This window comes from Dermacentor variabilis, chromosome 11, assembly GCF_050947875.1.
Source record: "Dermacentor variabilis isolate Ectoservices chromosome 11, ASM5094787v1, whole genome shotgun sequence".
Lineage (NCBI taxonomy): Eukaryota > Metazoa > Arthropoda > Arachnida > Ixodida > Ixodidae > Dermacentor > Dermacentor variabilis.
This window is the reverse complement of record NC_134578.1, coordinates 101,803,864-101,824,347: the sequence shown is the minus strand read 5'-3', so window position 1 is coordinate 101,824,347 and position 20,484 is coordinate 101,803,864.

Genomic DNA, 20,484 nt, shown 5'->3' with positions numbered 1-20,484 from the left:
CCGTATGGAGCCCATATAAACAATGTGAAATTAATTGTATTGAGTCTGTCCAGAGGAAGGCTATTCGTTTTGTTTACCGTCGCTTCGACCGAGACTTTTCACCGTCAGCTGCTCTTACGGAATTAAGCCTCCAGTTTCTTTCTAGGCGGCGGCACATAGAATCTCTGAAGATTTTCTATTCTTATAAGAACTCTCTTTGTCACCTATCAGATCCCTCCCTTTTAATGCCTGCTTGCCCGACTTCAACTAGAGCTTATCACGCCTCTAATATCAGACCACTCCATCCACGCACTAACACTTTCAAATACAGTTTTTTTTCCCCGAATGATTGACCAGTGGAATTTGTTACCTGCCGAAGTTCGTTTGTTACCGATTTCTCAATTTTTAAATACTATTGCTGATGTATAGTTCCTTCAGATTTTTATATTTCGTTTGTTACCCATTTCTCAATTTTTAAAATGCTATTGCTGATGTATAGTTCCTTCACATCTTTATATTTCTATGTTCTTGTTTCTCCATATCATAATCAGTTTTCTTCGCATGTAAACCCACTCCTGCCATAGCCCTAACGGGCTGCAGTATGTATAAATAAATAAATAAATAAAGAGCAACTTTCACCGGGAGGAAGTGGAAGACAAATGATTGAAGAAAATAAAGTTGCTTCTGTGATCTAAGAACCTGAGGACTGAAATGTTGCACATTTTTTGTATATATGCTATACAGTGCATTCATATCACAAAGTGCAAAGTGTTTTAACTCTGCAGCCATGTAAGTGTGTTGGCAAGACAATTTTCTCAATAGTGACCTGCTGCTTTGGCTATGAGATGCCTTCATTATATTTGCATTAAAGGAGATCTACTATCGTGCACAAAAGTACCCTGGAAGCGCGAGAGTTGACCAGTGGATCACGTATACACATTCTGAATGCAGATGGTAGCACGGCTGATCCCAGCAAATAGTGCACCATAAAATTCGGTCGACTCTCGCACGTCCTGGGCAATTTTGTACCCGATGGTACATTCTCCGAACAATAGATGTGCTCTGCAAGAGGAAATACGGGAAGCACCTGTACTTTAACGGATATAGTACAGATCTAGCATACGGAGTCTTTCGTTTTCTGAATGCGGCAAGCACCTGTATTTTAACGGTTATAGTACAAATTCAGCATACGGTGTGTGCCGTTTTCTGAATACGAGAAGCACCCTACTTTAACGGTTATAGTACAGATTCAGAATAGTCTTCCGTTTTCTAGATACTGAAGCACTCGTATCTTCTATTACGGTCTCTCTTTTACAGTTGTCCGTTCTACGGAAATGACCGTTCTTAATTTACGGAAGAGTGTTCGGTCACAAATTACCAGCAAATTTTCTGTAAAGTAAGGTAAATTTTTTATACAGTGTAGGTTATCTTATTTTTGGTTATAGTGATAACGCACAGCTGGCGTTTGCAGGACCTGTTTTTACAGTTCCTGTAGCGTCCCCTTTTGGAACTCCACTGTGGGTCGCTGGCGTTATTGCCGAAAATTACATTTGTCTATGGCTAGTTCCTTTCCTGTGTATTAATAATTGAAAATAGGGGCACTGTACAGCCTTCAACAATCGAAGAGCTTTTGCAACAGGAACTGTTCATTGAGTATGACAACAAAGAATCCACATATAGGAATCACAATAGACCCCGGTGGGAGCAGTACCAAATGCACGAAAACATAAGTACCAAAGCATATATGCTGCTCTAGTCGTTCAAAATTGTCCCCTTGCAAACTGATAAAGTTGCATAATTGGCTGAGGTGACAACCTGCACTTTTCACCTTTTGAGGACTCTGAAGGCAAGTCGCCATGCTGCCGTTGCTTTCATACATTATGATGTTGATCTGCTACAGTTCATTAGTGTGACAAAAGACACTAATTGCACAACTGTGTTTGAATGAGCAGCAGCAGCAAGCATTGGAACCATTTCCAACAATATAACACCGAACTAGAAGCAAGGCATTCTATCTAAAGAAAGCATTATAGAATGTAGAATAATCAAATAAATGCAATGTGCATCAGATGTGGTAACGTCTACCACAGGTTGGAGGCTCGTAACATTTAAGTAGAAAGTTATGATTGCCCAATGTGCGTCCTATTCTTAGTCTAATGAATAGGACATCTGTTCTTCGTGTTTTCGTAGTTGGGTGCCAGAAGCCTAACTTGGGCTTAATTAAGTGAAGCTCATTAGTCGTTTCTGCGTCCCGCAAGCGTTGCCAGTGGCTTCGTAGTTTGTTTATTAGGAAAGGCTTCATGTCTGTGACATTGACTGCAGCAGAACGAATACCCTAAGATACTATTGATTTGGCCATCTCGTCGGCAAGCACATTTCCCTCGTTTCCTCTATGGCCAGGAACCCAGCATATTACTACATGTCTAAGTGATAAATAGATCTTACATAACAGTGAGTAGAGTTTATTGAAGGCATGATTTGTATGCTTTTGTAAAGAAATGAGTGTTTTACAGGACTTAAGGAGTCGGTGAATATGATTGCTATGTCAAGTTTCAGTTTCTTTGTATGTTTTACTGCGGAAAGTACTGCAAAGGCTTTTGCAGTGAAGTTACTTGTTAGGGGGTTCAACACATCAGATTCTGAAAATGAGGGACAAACAGCAGCTTAGGATACGCCAGCATGGGATTGTGACGCGTGTATAATTCCGAGCAGGAGTACTCCGATTGAACCTCACGGAAATGCATAGCAATTTCAAGCTCAGAAGCGTGCTCTGTGACCTTTACAAAGGATACGTCACATTCTATCACCTACCACTCCCAGGGCGGTAATAGCTTAGCTGCAGGCATTAGGCTATGTTCGAGTATGGGCACATCCATTTCTTCGCTAAGTTCTCTTACACGCAGTGACAAAGGAAGTCTCATAGAGGGTCTGCTTCGGAAAACTGCTTCACACGTCTAGTCGTTTACTGTCGCTAAACACGGATGTTCCTTATTAGAGCGCACTTTCAGAAATTAGTTGAGGCTGACTTATGTTCTCTGAATATGGATTGTCCACACATCCGACTCTACGAATAGACTTTCGAGAGGGCTTGTTCTAAAAGCGCCAGTGGCCAGGCGGATACCCAGGTGGTTAATGGCATCCTACATCATTAGCGCGCTCGGGACGGCAGAATCGTAAATCATGGCACCATAGTCCAGTCGTGATCGAACTAGGCTCCTGTAAAGATTCAAAAAACACTTTCTGTCGCTACCCCATGTTGTGTGGGATAGTTCATTGTGTTTAGACATTTTGCTTTAAGGTATTTTGTGTGTGGAATGAAAGTTAGCCTGGAGTCAAGTATAACACCCCGGAATTCGTGCTCCTTGTTCACGGGTTTTCGTTGCCCATATATTTCCACTGTGGGATCTGCAGCAAGCCCTTTCTTCCTGGTGAAAATAACGCAAGAAATTTTGTAGGAGTTGACTTTGAACCCGTTTTCGTGTGCGCGCTTGGAAACTTTGTTCAAGCTTTGTTGTACTTGTTTCTCACAGACTGTTAAGTTGCAGGATGTGAAACCTACTTGTATGTCGTCTGCGTAGACGGAATAAAAAATTGATGGCTTCAGTGCTTTACGAAGCGTGTTCATTTTAACGACAAAGTGGAGGCACCCCAGTTTCCTGTATGAATGCATGCGGCAGTGCATTACCTATTTTCATCCGGAATGTACGTTTGTACAGGTAGCTTTCTATAATGTTTAACATAGTACCACGGATGCTCAGCGTCGATAGGTAACGCAGGATTCCGCAGCGCCAAGTTCTATCGTACGCTTTTTCCATGTCGAGAAACACGGATAAGAAGGATTGTTTATGCACGAAGGCTTCACGAATGTTTGCTTCGATGCGCACTAAATTATCGGCTGTAGATCGTCCTACTCTAAATGCACACTGATATAGATCTAGAAATGTATTAAATTTAAGGAAGTGCAAAACTCGACGGTTTATCATTTTTTCAAAATTTTGCATATACAACTTGCTAGGGCAATTGGGCGGTAACTTGTTAGAAATGTGGGGTCTTTGAATTATAACGACAAGGGCTTCTTTCCATGCGGTAGGGATGTACCCCGCAGCCCATTTAGCGTTAAAAATTGCTAGCAGCGTTATTTCAGTATCTCTGGAGAGGTGTTTAATCATGTCGTACATGATCCTATCGGGTCTGGCTGCACAGCTCTGACATGCAACCAGGGAGGCTCTCAACTCGGCAATGTTAAAAGGCTCGTTAAAGGGTTCGTTCTCTCTGGATTTGCCGTCGATAGCCTTGAGTTCTGCTACTTTTTGTGTTTTAGGACAGCCTTGGAATAATGATCGGAAATGGAAACGCGCTGGAAGTGTTCGCCAAGGGCGCTAGCTTGGTCCTCCTAGCGGTTCGCTTCACCGTTCACTAGGGTCAACGGATGAATTTCTTGTCCCTTTAGCCTTCTTAGCCCATCCCACACATTAGTTTCTTAAGTATACGAATTTATACTTGAGAGAAACCTCTGCCAGCTTGTCCTTCTTGCCTGTCGTCGCGTCCTTCTTCCCTGTTATTTAACCTGTTTAAATTCTGTTAAATTTTCAGTTGTAGGACATTCACGTACTTTGCTCCAAGCTTTCTTTTGTCTCTACCGTGCCTCCCTTCAATCATCATTCCACCAGGGGACCCGTTTTTTTGGATGAAGTGCCTCTTGTTTGAGGAATAAATTTGTCAGTGGCATCAATGATAAAAGAGGTGAATTATGAAACAGCATGATCTATAGCAAAATTATTCATAAAATTTCGTGATATGTGGGTGGATTCTCTAAAACGTTCCCAGTCAACTAAGGCCTCGAGCGAGGGAAGTGCGGAGGAAAGTCATGTTTGTTTACAGAGTTCAGCGTTACTGGGAACTGATCACTTCCGAATGGGTTTTTAATTACACACCATTCTAAATCAGGAAAGATGGAAGAGGAGCCGATCGCCTGGTCTATTGATGAGTACGTGTTATGGTGTGTATTATAGTACGCTGGTCCTTGCTTATTAAAGAGGCACGCACGGAATGTTAAAAGGAAATTTTCAATGAGTCGATCTCTCACGTCGCATCGTGAGTCTCCCCACATCGTGTTATGAGCGTTAAAATCTCTCACGACTATATAAGGCTCGGCAAGCTGGTCAATGAGGTTATAAAAGTGTTTTTTCGAGACGCTGGTTCTGCGGTGTATAAAAGGAACACAGAGTTACTAAATTATTTAAAAAATGCCCAGAACTGACACTGTCTCAAGGGGCGTGTTAAGGCCGACGTATCGGCAAGCTACTGCCTTGTCGGCTACTATTGCTACATCGCCGGAGGCAGTAGCCTCCTCATGGTCTTTCAGGAAGATAGTGTAGGTTCGAAGGAAATATGTGCTGGTAGGTTTGAGGTGTGTCTCTTGAACACACAGTAACTTGGGATTGTGCTTGTGTAGCAGTTCTATATTTGTGTCTCCATTATGGTGAATGTGTTGGGGGCTGTGTGTTTAAGAGATGAGGATTAACACACCGGTGCTTTGGAGGCGCCGTGATGGGTGTTTTCTCTTTTCTGGAGCGGTCGAAAGATGCTCGCCGCATCTTTCCAAACTAATATGGAGCATAAATTTCAGTATATCTATGGAATTAGCCTTGAATATCGTAGAATTACCTCTTAAAATGAAATCAGTAAAGGCATGTTGAATTAGCAGTAATTAATTTATACGTACAAAAATATAGCAGTTAGCCGGGCATTCGTTTAGATTCCGTAAGAAACGTTCGGACAGCGAAGCAAGCATGCCTGTGGCTGAATACCAAAGTGATCGCCCCGAAAGATACAATAGCAGATTCCATTAAGTCTAGGCCTATTCTTCGAAAAGGTGTTTCCAACGATCTTTTTCTTGCTGAAGTTAAGCTATGACAAGATAGAAGAAAGTGATTGATCGTCTTCTCTTCACTACAAAACGACCAAAAAGGGGAGAGAGCCCAATCCGAGTTGCGTAAGCTTCATTGCAGCAAGCACATGCTTGTTCTTAGTATCTTGCTTTAAATGTTTGTGTTTTAACGCATCATGATTTTTCTTCGAAAAGTAATCAGCTTCTCTTTGAGTTACACTAAATTGTTTCTTTCCTGAGTTGTTAATTTCTGCTTCAAAAGTTACTCATGCAGGTTTCTTTTACATTGCCGCGACCCATCAGGTTATCTCAGCCTCTCTTAATTTGCGGTTGACGTTCTTTGATGCTATGTTGCTCACCGCACCGGTCGCATACTTGATGGTGCTGAGCTCTCTGGTTATTTGTTTCCACTGTGAATCAGTGCTTTTTTGTGTAAACATCTGAACACTCTCCCACCTATTTACATTATTCAATATAAGCCCGTCGTTTTTCATGATCAAATTTGCTCTGAGCTTCCCTCGGTTCGAAATTCTCCAGCCATATCATCCTGCGCAGCTTACATTGTAGACTTCCCGTGAGTGCCCAATGTGAATTGTCACACTGACCTTTTGTTGCGCTTGAACCATTACACATTTCCACATACCACGGAAAACCATGCACCTATTGTATCCCCATAGAGCTCTGTGATTCAATATGTTCGCATTTCTCTTGTCTGTCTGTGATCCACACTGTCTGTTCACTGTTTTCATTTAATATACCATTACACCTAATACTTAACGCTATAATTCAGACCTAAATTCTCGCCTTCCCATCCACCGATAATAGCCAAATGTTCTATATCAATTTGCTTGTTCACTACCAAGCCAATCTCGTCCGCATGAAACAAACCTTGAAGCTGCTGCTCTAATATTGTACAAGCCTGTTCATATGAGAGATTAAAGCCGATATTACTTCCCTCTACCACGGTTCCCATCGGTGCCATGTACATCATAAATTATACTGGGGATAAAGGGCACCCTTCCCTCAATGCCTTTATTATATGAGCTTTGTCCTCGCTCCTCATTCCTTGTCATTCAATGCAAACGATACTTGCTAGGTAAATCTCTCTCAGGAGGTAAATACGGTGTTCGCCTAAATCTTCCCCTTCAAGAAAATCCAACAATTGTTGTGGTCTACGTTGTCATATACTCCTGTAATGTCTAAACAGGCCACATGCAATGGTCTGCTTTGTGCTCTTGATATTTAAATACACTGACTCAACAAATAGGTTATCAACCAAACGCCTGCCTATTTTGAAGTTCTAGGGCGGCGCCCACTTCGCCTGACTGTCACGCGAACGGAGACTTCCCCGTTCTGAAAGGAATAGAATATGGCCACCCGCCGATCCCACAGGCACTGGGTATTCGGAGCTGGCAAAGAGAATGGATTTATTTGCATATAATAAACATGTTTGCGTCGCAGTGAAACGTTGTCGAACCCTTTCGGAGCGTAAGCGATATTGCTCTCCAAGCTCATCTTTGCTGATAATCGCTTTTAGCGGTATTATTAGCTGTCCGTTGCGCGCCGCCGCGAATTTCGACCAGTCACCGCAAGCAAGGTAAGGGGTAGCGGACCAATCGCAGATGTCGGCATAATCTCCTCATCTATTTATTTAGTGTTGCTGTGCTGGCGCGGCCCCATTGAAACCCTCTACACTTGCGCGTGCTCTTTGACACTCTTGTCAGCCAATTATAGATTAGAAACACCGCTACATGTATGCAAGGTTAATCGCTTTGACATCACACAAAAGTGACTTTCTATAAATCCGGAAGGCGTTTGCTTGGGGTATTAGACTTTTAGCCTGTCCGCTATTCCGGCAAACGGGCGTGGTAAGGGCGGATTGCCGGATGTGCGTGGGCGTAAACGTGAGAGGCCGGAGGTGTGCAGACGCCTAGTTGCGTAGAGTTCGACCAGACAAACACCGAGCTAAAATTGCAATAACCCACTGTATCCTGATTCGCTGCGGATGCAAATTCTCGGCAGCGACGTAATTGCGGACACAATTACGCCACTGCCGAAAATTTACTCCAGCAGCCAAGCGGAATGTAGTAATTGGCTTTGTGCTTCTGTGGTTGAGCTTTGCACCTCCAAAAGGCGCCAGCAATCTGGCCGCTCACGTTCTACGTTGTAGCGCCCCTGATCAAACGAGTTTTAGAGATCACGTAACGTTACTGGGACCTCACTGGAGCTGGCTAGACTGTTTTTCATCGCGGCCTCATCCGATGGAACGGCGGAAAGACTGGGTACGCAAGGCCGGTAGGCAGCAGTATACGTACAGTGCTCAGCAATTAAGCAATTAAGAGTAAATACTCGAAGCGCATGGTTGCCGTCGCTTTTCGCTGCGACTGTATGGCCTGGGGACACCGAGCTCATGCATCGTGGTACATAATGAGAGTGAGAACTTCTGTAAGGCATTGTGACTGCACATGGTCCCATGGCAATAACAATAGAGCCCATCTGTCGCACAGGGAAAAAAAAAGACGGTGGCAACCGCATGATCCGAACATAGCGTTTCAATCACTGAGGAGGACCGTTTATTTCCGACGCAGCTTTCCTGTGGCCTAGTAGTTCTAACATTAATAAAAGAGCCGCTCATACACAAAGCATCGTGTAACATTGGAATTGCAGTTCTTCGCCTCCGACGCCGTAACTGCTCCGGAGCGTAGGCTACGAAGGCAAGCACTCAGATATGTAGTCGCCACTTTCCGTCTTATGAGTGAACCAGGCCTCGTTTTTGGGTATATTTTCCTTCCTCGCGCTTCCCGACTCTAAAGTTGCGTCGGGGACTTGCCTGTTTGCTGTGCCTCAATGGTGAAAGCAAACGCAGCAGCATGATCGCATTCGCCGCCACCGGTGGCTCTCATCGCGCTAAGCTGTGTGAAATGGACCATGACAGAAGATTGGGCTAGCTTTTAATACATTAAAAATTATGAAGCATTGAAAAGATAAATATAATTGCAACGCACAGTGAACGGGAACGTACCGGCACATGTGTGATCAACAAAGCAACTCAAGAAACATGAAAAGGGAGAAGTATGTTTCCTTCCTTTCTTTTTAGCCATAATATTAGAGTAAAACCCTTGGGCGCCCCTTCCTGCTTTGACCGTCGGCTTCGACGTAGCCAGGTGAACGAGAACTGAGAAGCGCGAAAGAGCGAACGCGGAGCGCAACGGGGCACAAAAGAAGGCGATATCGAGAAGAGCGCGAGGAGGAAAGCGGACGAGGAGGGTGCAGCGGAACCATGAGCCGAAGGAGGACAGTGCGGCGAATGCGTGAGAAGAAAAGCGAAGTGCCGCGCAAGAGGGGCTTGTGCGTTGACGAGCACTACGAGATGGCGCCAGAGTGGAGCACATCGTCTTTTCACCCTCGCCCCCCCCACATTCACACACACACACACACACACACACACACACACACACACACACACACACACACACACACACACACACACACACACACACATATATATATATATATATATATATATATATATATATATATATATATATATAGAGAGAGAGAGAGAGAGAGAGAGAGAGAGAGAGAGAAGCAAAGCGTTGCACGGGCGGAGGTCTGTCTACGGCGGCTGCTCAGAATAGCGCCCACGCGTCAACCACGCGCTGCCTCTCGGTATCTCTCGATTAGCGGGGCAGTCACGCTACATTTTGCTCTGTTTACAATGGGCCGCACGAGACAGATTGTCCGCGCCAGTCACAACATCGCAAAATAAAAACTACAGATTTTGCATTAGGGAGTATTGTGATCAACGGCGAATTTTTGACTCAATAAGGAAGCGGTACATTCTCGCTCGAATCCGAAGGCGGTACAATGTGTTACAGCATATTTTCAGCGTTCAGTTACCGGAGAAGGACTGAGGAGTGAGAGCCGACTCCGAAGGCAGCGGAGCAGTTTAGCACAGTGTCCCAAAGCGTTAGCTACACAAGACGAAAATGGGACAAACTGAGAAGCCCCCAATATTGACGCAAGGTAGAAAGTCATTAATTCTAGTGTCAGAATGGAAGCTAGAGCACACACGAGTGATCTAGCTCGTGCTGCATGGAAAGTGACGTATACGTGCCAGTCGTGTCAAAAAAGCGTAATACAGACGAACGCCTTCATGACGAAGTGCTTCGGGCGTCTGAAATCCTTCATTATACAGGTCACTTCATTGTAAACGTCGCGCAGCGCATAGTTCACATAACAACAGGGACAGAGGTTGCAGTTCATTTCGTTCTATAAAAAATTGCACGAGTGTAGCGTGCGTACGGTTTGAACATAAATCGCGCTGCTTTGTTTATTGCGTCAGGGCAGCGATCCCAACGATTTTGTGGTGTTTCAAAAGTTTATTTCAACTAAACACGATAAGAACAGCGAGCCACAATGATGGAAGGATTCTACCAAGACCATAAGGTAAGCAAGTTAGGCACGTGCGCTCAGGCAACTTTTTACAGATTGCCACTGGAGCCTAATTATGCGGTTAGATCCTAGTGACTTCGTGCTGTTTAAGAAGTTTATTTCAAAGAAATATGATATTAACAGCGAGCCACAGTGACGGCAGAATTCTAGCAGGATCAAAACGTACGTAAGGTAGGATAGCGTAAGGCACGGATTCGTTATCGCCATTGGAGCCGAATTCTGCACGCACAAATCTCCATGTCATCGCTCATAATCATTGCAGTTATTCTGGCAACGCTTGCTGTCATCTGACAAATACTTCATCGTTTTATGGTAAACGAGGAAATCAGAGCAGTCCTCGCATACCACTTCGGCAAGAGCGAGAGTGTTTAACTCCACTTCTCCTATTCGAACCTTGAAAGAGCACAAATACGTTGTTGAAGGTCATATTTTGCAAGGATGCGCCTTTTGAGAGAAAAGGAAACCACAATGTCGTCGCCGACCCTCGTTTGCAAGAAAAATCGGATTACGTGAATGTAACCGTGTAGGTGTGATGTTTTGATACTTGCAGTGACCCAAGTGACGTCAAAAAAGGTTCATTCATGAGAACGGCACATGCCCGTTGGCTGCTTCACGTGCCAGCGCTCTTACTTCTGCCGTTGGCGGCGCTGTTCGCCAGTGCGTCGTACTGTTCCTGTATAGGCTTCCGCAAGGAGCAGAGTTGCGCATAGGTCCGCCGTTGTGTTGCAGCCTTGCAGTTAATCAACTCCTCGAGCGCGCAAGAGACAAATGCAGCGCGGTGTTCCATTTGCTTTCTTCTCGGCTGGTCGTGAACTACACGCGTGATTTGCTCACAAGCGATGAGCACGATGACACTTTTCAATGCAGGCTACGCTGGAACGATTGGCGCAGACGGAGAGGAGCCAACCCCCCGAAATCTTTAGTTTGTGCGTGCATAAATACACGCACACAAACAAACACACGCAAGAACGTCCATATAGCAGTAGGAACCCCCTCGATCCCTCGATATAGAATCCTGACTACGCCCATGGATCGAACAGCTCAAACGTGACAACAAAAAGCGGTGCACTGTTTTTCAGTATGCATATGAAGTTATCTCGCGGAGGCCAGAAGGCCAGACATGTTTTAAAGGGTGTTTATAGAAAACTTCGCATACCTGTGGTGGACAATTATGTGAGCACATTTTGGCTGCCGAAACCACACGAATACTGATCGTGGCCAAAAGAACGTACTATCGTGCCTGCAGTTACGTCGCTAACCTTAACCGCGAGCGTCATTCATCACTAACCGTCATACACAGCTGCTACACGTTTTTTATATATGCGGTACAGACACGTAGATGTAAACACATTTTGAACGTTCAGATTCGCACATTTTATGCGAAGCTTATTTTTACGATTCATACAGCAAACTTAACAGCTGCTTTGTACCAGCAAATCTGCAAGTGGAAAAAGTTTCAAGATCCACGAGCTTCTGGATCAAATTTATTTCGTACAAGGGAATGGATGAGCAATGACTGGTGGCAGCAGGGGTGAGTGCTGGTGAGTTAGAGCCTTGGGGGCAGAATTCAAAGCCAGTGGCAAGGCAACAAGTTACTAAGACTAACAACAGGTAATTTTCATTGCAATAAACACATAAGATGCCAACCTAAAAAGTAATTATTCACACATTGCAGACTGTAATAGGACAACACATTTTGTTATCTCTTCACACTACTCAGGTTATATTACTTTAACAAAACGCTCATTGAATGTACGAAAATAATTTCACATTCCTCACGTCGACTAAGGCTGATCGAACAAGCAACATTTGCGGGCGGAAAATGCTGGTACTATCACAGCTACCTCATCAGCGGGAGCGCACGATGTTTTCGAATACTACAATACAAACAACACGAGTACATTAATAGACCTTACATGAAAATTGAGAACGCCAAGAAAGAAAAAAGATAAAGAAAACCAGGATGCAGTGGGCAAATTGTATTTACACTGTTTTGAACACGCTGCTATAGAGCCCCATAGTCAGAACAATCGTGCAATCTACACAGCGAATTGGGCGAGTTTATAAGTTGCCATTTTCGCCGCGTATATCTGAGCGCGACACAGACATCTCGTCCGTTCTTTGTCCCGCGTCTGTGTCGCAGTGCACACATACTCCAAAAATTACACACGTGAACCTATCATGCCGGGCTTACGCATATCATCGTGTAAGGAAGTGTTACTTGAGATTAATGCTGCTGTAGTGCAAAAAATTCGATCTCGCCTCTGTAAACAAGGAAAATGCACCTCGCGTCTCCTCTCCGCACGGGCGTCTGGGTCAGCAGGCGTTTGGTGCTTTGCGACATCACGTAGCCGACCACACGAGGGTTGGACCCTCCCGCGTGTAGCCGTGCGCGGCTTAGCCGTGTCTGGGGAAAGGGAGATCCTGGGGATTGAGCCGATACCGGTTGTACAAACATTTCAGGCCCTTCGGCGGAGACAACACACTGTTTCCCCTCTGCTTCACATAGACGGCACCCCCGGACTGACCCACCCAGGGGAAATCGGTAGGTACCTTTTCCTGTCTCACTCGCACTCCAACCTTCGTCTTTCTCTGACTTTACACCTTTCCTGTCTTCTCCTGGCTTCCTTTTACTTCCAATTTTTCCCATGCAGGAAAGGTTAACCTTGTATGAATAGCCAACCTAGGTTATCTTATTTTTGGTTATAGTGATAACGCACACCTGGCGTTTGCAGGACCCGTTTTTACAGTTCCTGTAGCGTCCCCTTGTAGAGCTCCGCTATGGGTGGCTGGCGTTACTGCCGAAAATTACATTTGTTTATGGCTAGTTCCTTTAAACCCCTTTCTGATCGCCCTCAGAAAAGAGGGCGCACCGAAGATGTGTTCCAGTTCTTTGGACGTCAAATGCTGAACTTCCCACGATATCATGTCGTTCACTCAGAAAAATCTGATAAGCATGTACTAATAGTCTTCTCTTTTCTAGTTTCCAAGTTTTTAACTGATGTCTTCGGTCCAGGCTACAAGGCATCAAGGATGGCTTGTGGTGATCTCCTTTTAGAGCTGCATGATCTGAAACAATACGAAAAGTTGCCCAGTCTAGTGTCATTTGGGGATGTTCCATTGACAGTAACTCCACACCGCACTCTGAACACCACCCGCGGCGTTGTCTCTGATGATGATTTGCTCCAGCTGACAGGGGCTGAGCTCTCGGAGGGCTTCAGTAAGCAGAATGTTGTCAATGTAAATAGAATTAAGATGAGGCAGGATGGCAAAGAAATTGAAGCGAAGCCCCTAATACCTTCGGTTCAAGCGCCCAGCCGGAGTCCATTGAGGCCGGGTACATTAAGCTCTGTGTTAGGCCATGCGTGCCAAATCACCTCAGATGCATCAATTGCCAGCGTTTCGGCCACAGTTCGCAGAGCTGCCGAGGCCGCCAAACTTGTGCGAAATGCAGTGCCCGTGACTACACCTGTAAAAATTGTGAGAATGCTCTCCACTGTGTAACCTGTGATGGGGAACACGCCGCGTGCTCGCGGTCATGCCCATCCTGCAAAAAGAAAAAAGAAATTGTAACAATCGAAGTTAAAGACAGTATATCATTCAATGAGGCTCGCAGGCGGGTTTCATACCTGCTCAAGAACATGTTTGCCGATGTGACCCGTCAGGGGGCAGCGACACAACGGCTTCTGGCGGCTGTCCTACCCACAAGCAGTGAGTCGGCAGTTACGCCATCTGCCCCCGCCCCGGTTGCAGCTAGCGCTGGTCCGCTAATCCAGCAGAAGCCGCCATCCACCTCCAGGCAGGTGGCCTCCAAGGCCTCCTTCAACGTGCCCATGCCTTTACGTCAAACAAAGCGCTCGGAAGGGCACGTGTCCAGCGCCTCGCAAGAGGCGAGGCACACAACGACCAGCCAGACGGCGCCACCAGCGCCTAAGAAGCGGCGAGCATCTTTCGATCGCTCCAAAATGAGAAAACACCCATTACGGCGCCTCCAAAGCACCGGTGTGTTAATCCTCATCTCTTAAACACACAGCACCCAACACATTCTCCATAATGGAGACACAAATACTGCAGTGGAATGTAGGAGGACTTCTTCGTAACCTCGACGACCATTAGAGAACTCCTACACAAACACAATCCCAAGTTACTGTGTGTGCAAGAGACACAGCTCAAACCTACCAGCACATATTTCCTTCGAACCTACACTATCTTGAGATCGTGAGGAGGCTACTGCCTCCGGCGATGTAGCAATACAGTAAACTCTCAGTTGTACGACCGTCGGTTTATCGAATATTTCAGAATAACAAACTTTTTAAAAATCCCCGGCAGTTTTCTTATAGATTCTATACAAAAATGTTTCACCCAAACGAATTTCGGAACAGTGAATAATTCAGTTTAACAAACTCGCTCAGAGGACCAAGGCTTGCACTGCACTGCACTGCAGGCGCAAGCGATGCTCGCCCTCATCAAACCGCCGCTCCAGCGGCAATGTAACGTCGCTGGCGCTACAGCGTTTCTGGGGCAAAGCGGCGGCGCAGAAAACGAACGGCAACGAGGCATGGCCTCCATGATCGCCCGCACAAAACAAGCAAGCATGTGATCACAGAGGCTATGAACAAAGTAACATCGCTGACGCTTACATCGCCGCCAGAGCAAAGCGGCGATCTGTCACATCACAAACCACGTGGTGTGTGTTTTTTCTCGACCGGCTAGTCGTGGCATGGTCGTCGTCTCTTTCTTTCCAGTCTCGTCGGTTCCGCGTTTGCGCACAAACGACCCACGTGGTGTGTTTTTCACTGATACATACGAATTCCATTTCACACATTTCTAACACTACGGATGCCATGTCTTTTGCTCCATGAATTGCACTTCAAAATTTTGACTCTGTATGGCATGCCTTATGTTGGTCTAGTCAATATTCTGTTTAGTGAAATTTCAGTTAAGTGAACTATTCTTCGGTCCCTTGAAGTTCACTCAAGTGAGAGTTCACTGTAGTAGCCGACAAGGCGGTAGCTTGCCGATCCGTCGCCCCTAACACGCCCCTTGAGACAGTGTCAGTTCTGGGCATTTTTTTAATAAAGTAGTAACTGTGTGTTCCTTTTATATACCGCAGAACCAGCGTCTCGAAAAAACACTCTTATAACCTCATTGGCCATCTTCCCGAGCCTTATATACTCGTGAGAGATTTTAACGCTCATAACACGATGTGGGGAGACTCGCGATGCGACGCGAGAGGTTGACTCATTGAAAATTTCCTTTTAACCTTCCGTGCGTGCCTCTTTAATAAGCAAGGACCAACGTACTATAATCCACACCATAACACGTACTCATCAATAGACCTTGCGATCGGCTCCGCTTCTATCTTTCCTGATTTAGAATGGTGTGTAATTAAAAACCCATTCGGAAGTGTTCAATTCCCAGCAACGCTGAACTCTGTAAACAAACATCACTTTTCTCCACACTTCCCTCGCTGGAAACTGGCCTCAGTTGACTCGGAACGTTTTTGGGAATAGACCAACATATCACGAGATTTTATGGATAATTTTACTATAGATCATGCTGTTTCATAATTCACCTCTTTTATCATTGATGCCGCTGACAAGTTTATTCGTCAAACAAGAGGCACTTCATCCAAAGAACGGGTCCCCTGGTGGAATGATGATTGGAGGGAGGCACGGTAGAGACAAAAGAAAGCTTGGAGCAAACTACGTGAATGTCCTACAAGTGAAAATTTAACAGAATTTAAATAGTTAAATAACAGGGGAGAAGGACGCGACGACTGGCAAAAAGGACAAGCTGGCAGAGGTTTCTCTCAAGTATAAATTCGTATACTTAAGAAAATAATGTGTGGGATGGGCTATAAAGGCTAAAGGGACAAGAAATTTCTCCGTTGACACTAGTGAACGGTGAAGCGAACCGCTAGGAGGACCAAGCTGGCGCCCTGGGCGAACACTACCAGCGCGTTTCCAGTTCTGATCATTATTCCAAGGCTTTCCTAAAGCAAAAAAAGTAGCAGAACGCCAGGCTATCGACCGCTAATCCAGAGAGAACGAACCCTTTAACACGCCTTTTAACATTGCCGAATTGAGAGCCTCCCTGATTGCAACACCTCTCCAGAGGTACTCAAATAACGCTGCTAGCACTTTTTAACGCTACATGGGCTGCGGGGTACATCCCTATCGCATGGACAGAAGCCTTTGTCGTTCCAATTCTTAAACAGAGCAATGACCCCACATTTGTAACAAGGTACCGCCCAATTGCCCTCGCAAGTTGTATATGCAAAATCTTGAAAGAAATGATAAACTGTCGACTTTTACACTTCCTTAAATTAAATAAATTTCGAGATCCATATCAGCGTGCTTTTAGAGTAGGACGATCTACAGCCGATAATTTAGTGCCCATCGAAGCAAACATTCGTGACGCCTTCGTGCATAAACAATCCTTCTTATCCGTGTTTCTCGACATGGAAAAGGTGTACGATACAACTTGGCGCTGCGGAATCCTGCGTTGCCTACCGACGCTGAGCATCCGCGGTACTATGTTAAACATTATAGAAACCTACCTCTACAAACGTACATTCCGGGTGAAAATAGGTAATGCACTGCCGCATGCATTCATACAGGAAACTGGGGTGCCTCCACTTTGTCGTTAAAATGAACACGCTTCGTAAAGCACTAAAGCCATAAATTTTTTAATCCGTCTACGTAGACGACATACAAGTAGGTTTCAAATCCTGCAACTTAACAGTCTGTGAGAAACAATTTCATGGCTGCATGAGTGAACCCTCACGTTAACATGTAAGAGTGTTCATCATGTTTGCCATGCATTAACCACTTTATTTACAGGTCAACCCTATCTTGAGATTTAAGCTGATGTTGCGTTTGAGCCAGCTTTTGATGAGCCAGCTTTTGAGAATGCAGATTGAGCTTGACAGAATAAATGGCAGAACAAGTCGTTGACGATTTCAGATCAAGAATCTTCAAAGGCCAGTTCATTTAGTGGTGTTAATATTCTGCTCAAAGTTGCTGATTGTTACGTTCACATGGTGCCCAAGCATTGCGGTAAAAACTTCACTCGGAGTACATAGCAAGGGTGCATTTGACGTAAGCTGTTGGCTTTTTTCTGCGTTTTCAAAAACGGTTTTCTTGTTCAGTTTAAATTTTCAAATTTTGCATTGTTTATTAGGTGTTGGGTCCTGTATCCTTTTCCTGCAGCTTCTTAGTTGAACATTTGAATAGTGAACACAACTTGACCTTCTTGATTTTCTAGATTACACGCCCTCGACGCAACACAATTTAACTTCAAAACTGCTTGTACCGTACTGAAAGAATAACTTGAAGCAGCCATATCCACTAATAACATGCAAGAGATGATTATGAAAATTGTAATATTGTTTTATGATCTACAGGGTGTCTTAACTATCGTGCACCAAGATTTAGAAATATGTAAATGCGATGTAACTAGACAGAATGAAAGTAATGTTGTTTGCCATCGCTTGGAGATACTCAGATTATTTTTTGCATTCTGCGTAATTACATAATTCTTAATTGGTTAATAAATATCTCAAATAATTAAATGAAAAGTGTCAATGAAAAGTCGTGGAGGAATATGAAAGCCTCCCGATACACTTTTCTGTTACTGTTACTCATTGTGTGCTACATAAAAGTGTTTTTCCAAGGAATAAGCCTGTGAATACATATAAAGTGTCTTGAGTGGCCAGTCATGTGTCAATTTTGTGGTGCAAAGCCACGAATGCAACTTAAATTGGTTCTTTTAAGAAAATGACTTAGTTCAGAAAATTATCCTTCTTTATGCAGCCTGTGGAGACAAGGTTTCTTAGACTTGGCCATGGCCCTCAAGGAAAATGCCGAGGCCACAGGCAGTTCCTCCAGTGACCGTGAAGAGGTCTCCTGGGGCACACGTCTAATTTGGCACCCCTACCTTTCTCCTGCAGCTTGTCTGTCTACTTAGCTAACAAGGTGGGTCAATGATGGCAAAGGGAAAAAAGAATCAACAGCTTCAAACGTAGAACATGCTCAAGCTCTATGCATTTTTGGTGTGAAGTTTTTCTCTTATCATTTATCAAAAACGGGTAATAAGTATACGATATGGTCTTCATACGGACACCTCTTTCCCACAGAGAACTATCAGTAAAAAAGCAGCTTATGAAGGCTTGAATATTAGTTAGGATGCTGTGGCATAGATAAGATAATGATTATGAAGGTTTCTGGTGTAGGTAGTGGTAATAGATTGAATAATCAGAGTTTATATATAGATTAAAAGACATTTTGCTCTAATGCCAGAATTTTAAATCATCCCAAATAATTCTTGCGTTTGATAGTCTATGCACATTGAGCGACAGTGCTTCTTGCTGACATCATTCTTATGCTGCATAATTCACCTGCTTAAATTCCCTATTTCTCCCGTTCAAGCAACTTTACATTCATCATAAGAAACCTCGTAGATGAGTTCCAGAAACTTGCTGATGAGATTAGAGGGCGGCGTGCACCCCAGGCTTAGATATGCATTCAAGAGCCTCATACCTTGCAAATATTAGAAGTACTCCTGCTAAGCAAGTTCTTGGTGCCATACAAGGTTATTTGCGAATACGAATTTGCCTAAATTGGGAAAACAGTCAATCTAAAACATGTCAAGCGATATCGCTGACAATACACACACATTCCAACTGAACTAAATACAAATAAATATAGCAACAAATGCAGAATCATTGGCATGATGCCGTTCTTTCAGTCGAATAAAATTGTCCTGCGTTGTAAATCTCGAATCCTTTGTAATCCAGACTACTAAATACCTCATGAGGGTTGTGATGTGAGACACGCATGTATTTATGCCTCGTTTTTTTACTTTAACACCCGATAATGCATAAACAGCAGTGAAAGAACAGATCACAGTAATTAATACTGTATATTGCTCCAAAAATCCGTTTCTCTGCCGATCGCAGCATTTGACACTAACAATTTTGTGACAGAAAATGTGAGAGAGAAGGCACATAACACTTAGGGTGGTGCTATTCACTTTAATCGTTTGGGAATGAAACCCATAATGTACATGTTATGGCGCTACATGTTATTACCTTTGAACAACAAAAAGGTAGGGGGTTTACGTTTTGGAAAACTGCATGCAGGTTTTTACTGTGTACAATTGAAACTAGAAACCTTCACAGCTGATACTAAATGCATTTTCCACAGCTTTAGTTTATACAGGTGCACTACTTTACACAGAACACACTCTTTTACCTCGTCACTACCCACACTCTTAGGCAAAGTTACACCCTTTGGAGTGCCCCTTCTGCCACACAGCGATAATCGTCATCTGCTTTGATGCGTTTCCTTTAACGCTGCGAGCCCTGTACTTTCCAGTAACGAACGGCATGCGCATTATCATCATGATAGCATTCCCGACAGGAAAGTAGCGGGCGCGGCGTTTTCAAGAAAGGAAACGCATCAAGGCAGATAACGATTATTGTTGTGTGGCAGAAGGGGCACTCCAAAGGGTGTAACTTTGCCTAAGAGCGCAGGTGGTGATTCAGATTCTTCAAAGGTGTTTCATTATGTGGGATGGCACATCGCGCTTCACTTATTTGCAGAATATTGCATTCCAATTGTGTCATATGAGATAAATCCATTAGAGAGCTTTAAATTGCCCTAAATTTATTACAGCTGTGTACTGGTAAACTGGCAACAGCTTGCAGTGCTTGTGGAAAAACAATTGTAACTGCCATATTATATGTAACTGCTAGTGCACAGGCATCGGCAGCAGCAATGGTTAGGGTACACTTGTTTCTTCTATTCTGGGGTATGCATCCTCCACCAGAAAAAAGTTTTTTTCGTCTTCCTCTTCTACCACATTGGTATGTGAAATGGGGTGTAATTTGTAGGGTATACTCTTGCATAAACTTCATGAGCATTTCTTCTTGTCTGTGCCACAGATCATTGTTGCTACAACTGTAAAAGCAGGGTGACTGTTCACAGCACCCGTAGCGAACAATCTGTGAATCTGTAACGAACACTAAGGATAATGAATAATCGAATAATTTTAGTAATCTTCGACAAGTTTATCACTCTGCTTTCCACTGTGGTGCTTTTCAAACTCTAATGTTTGCACAAGGTTTGACTGCAGGATGTCATTTTGTGAGAAAG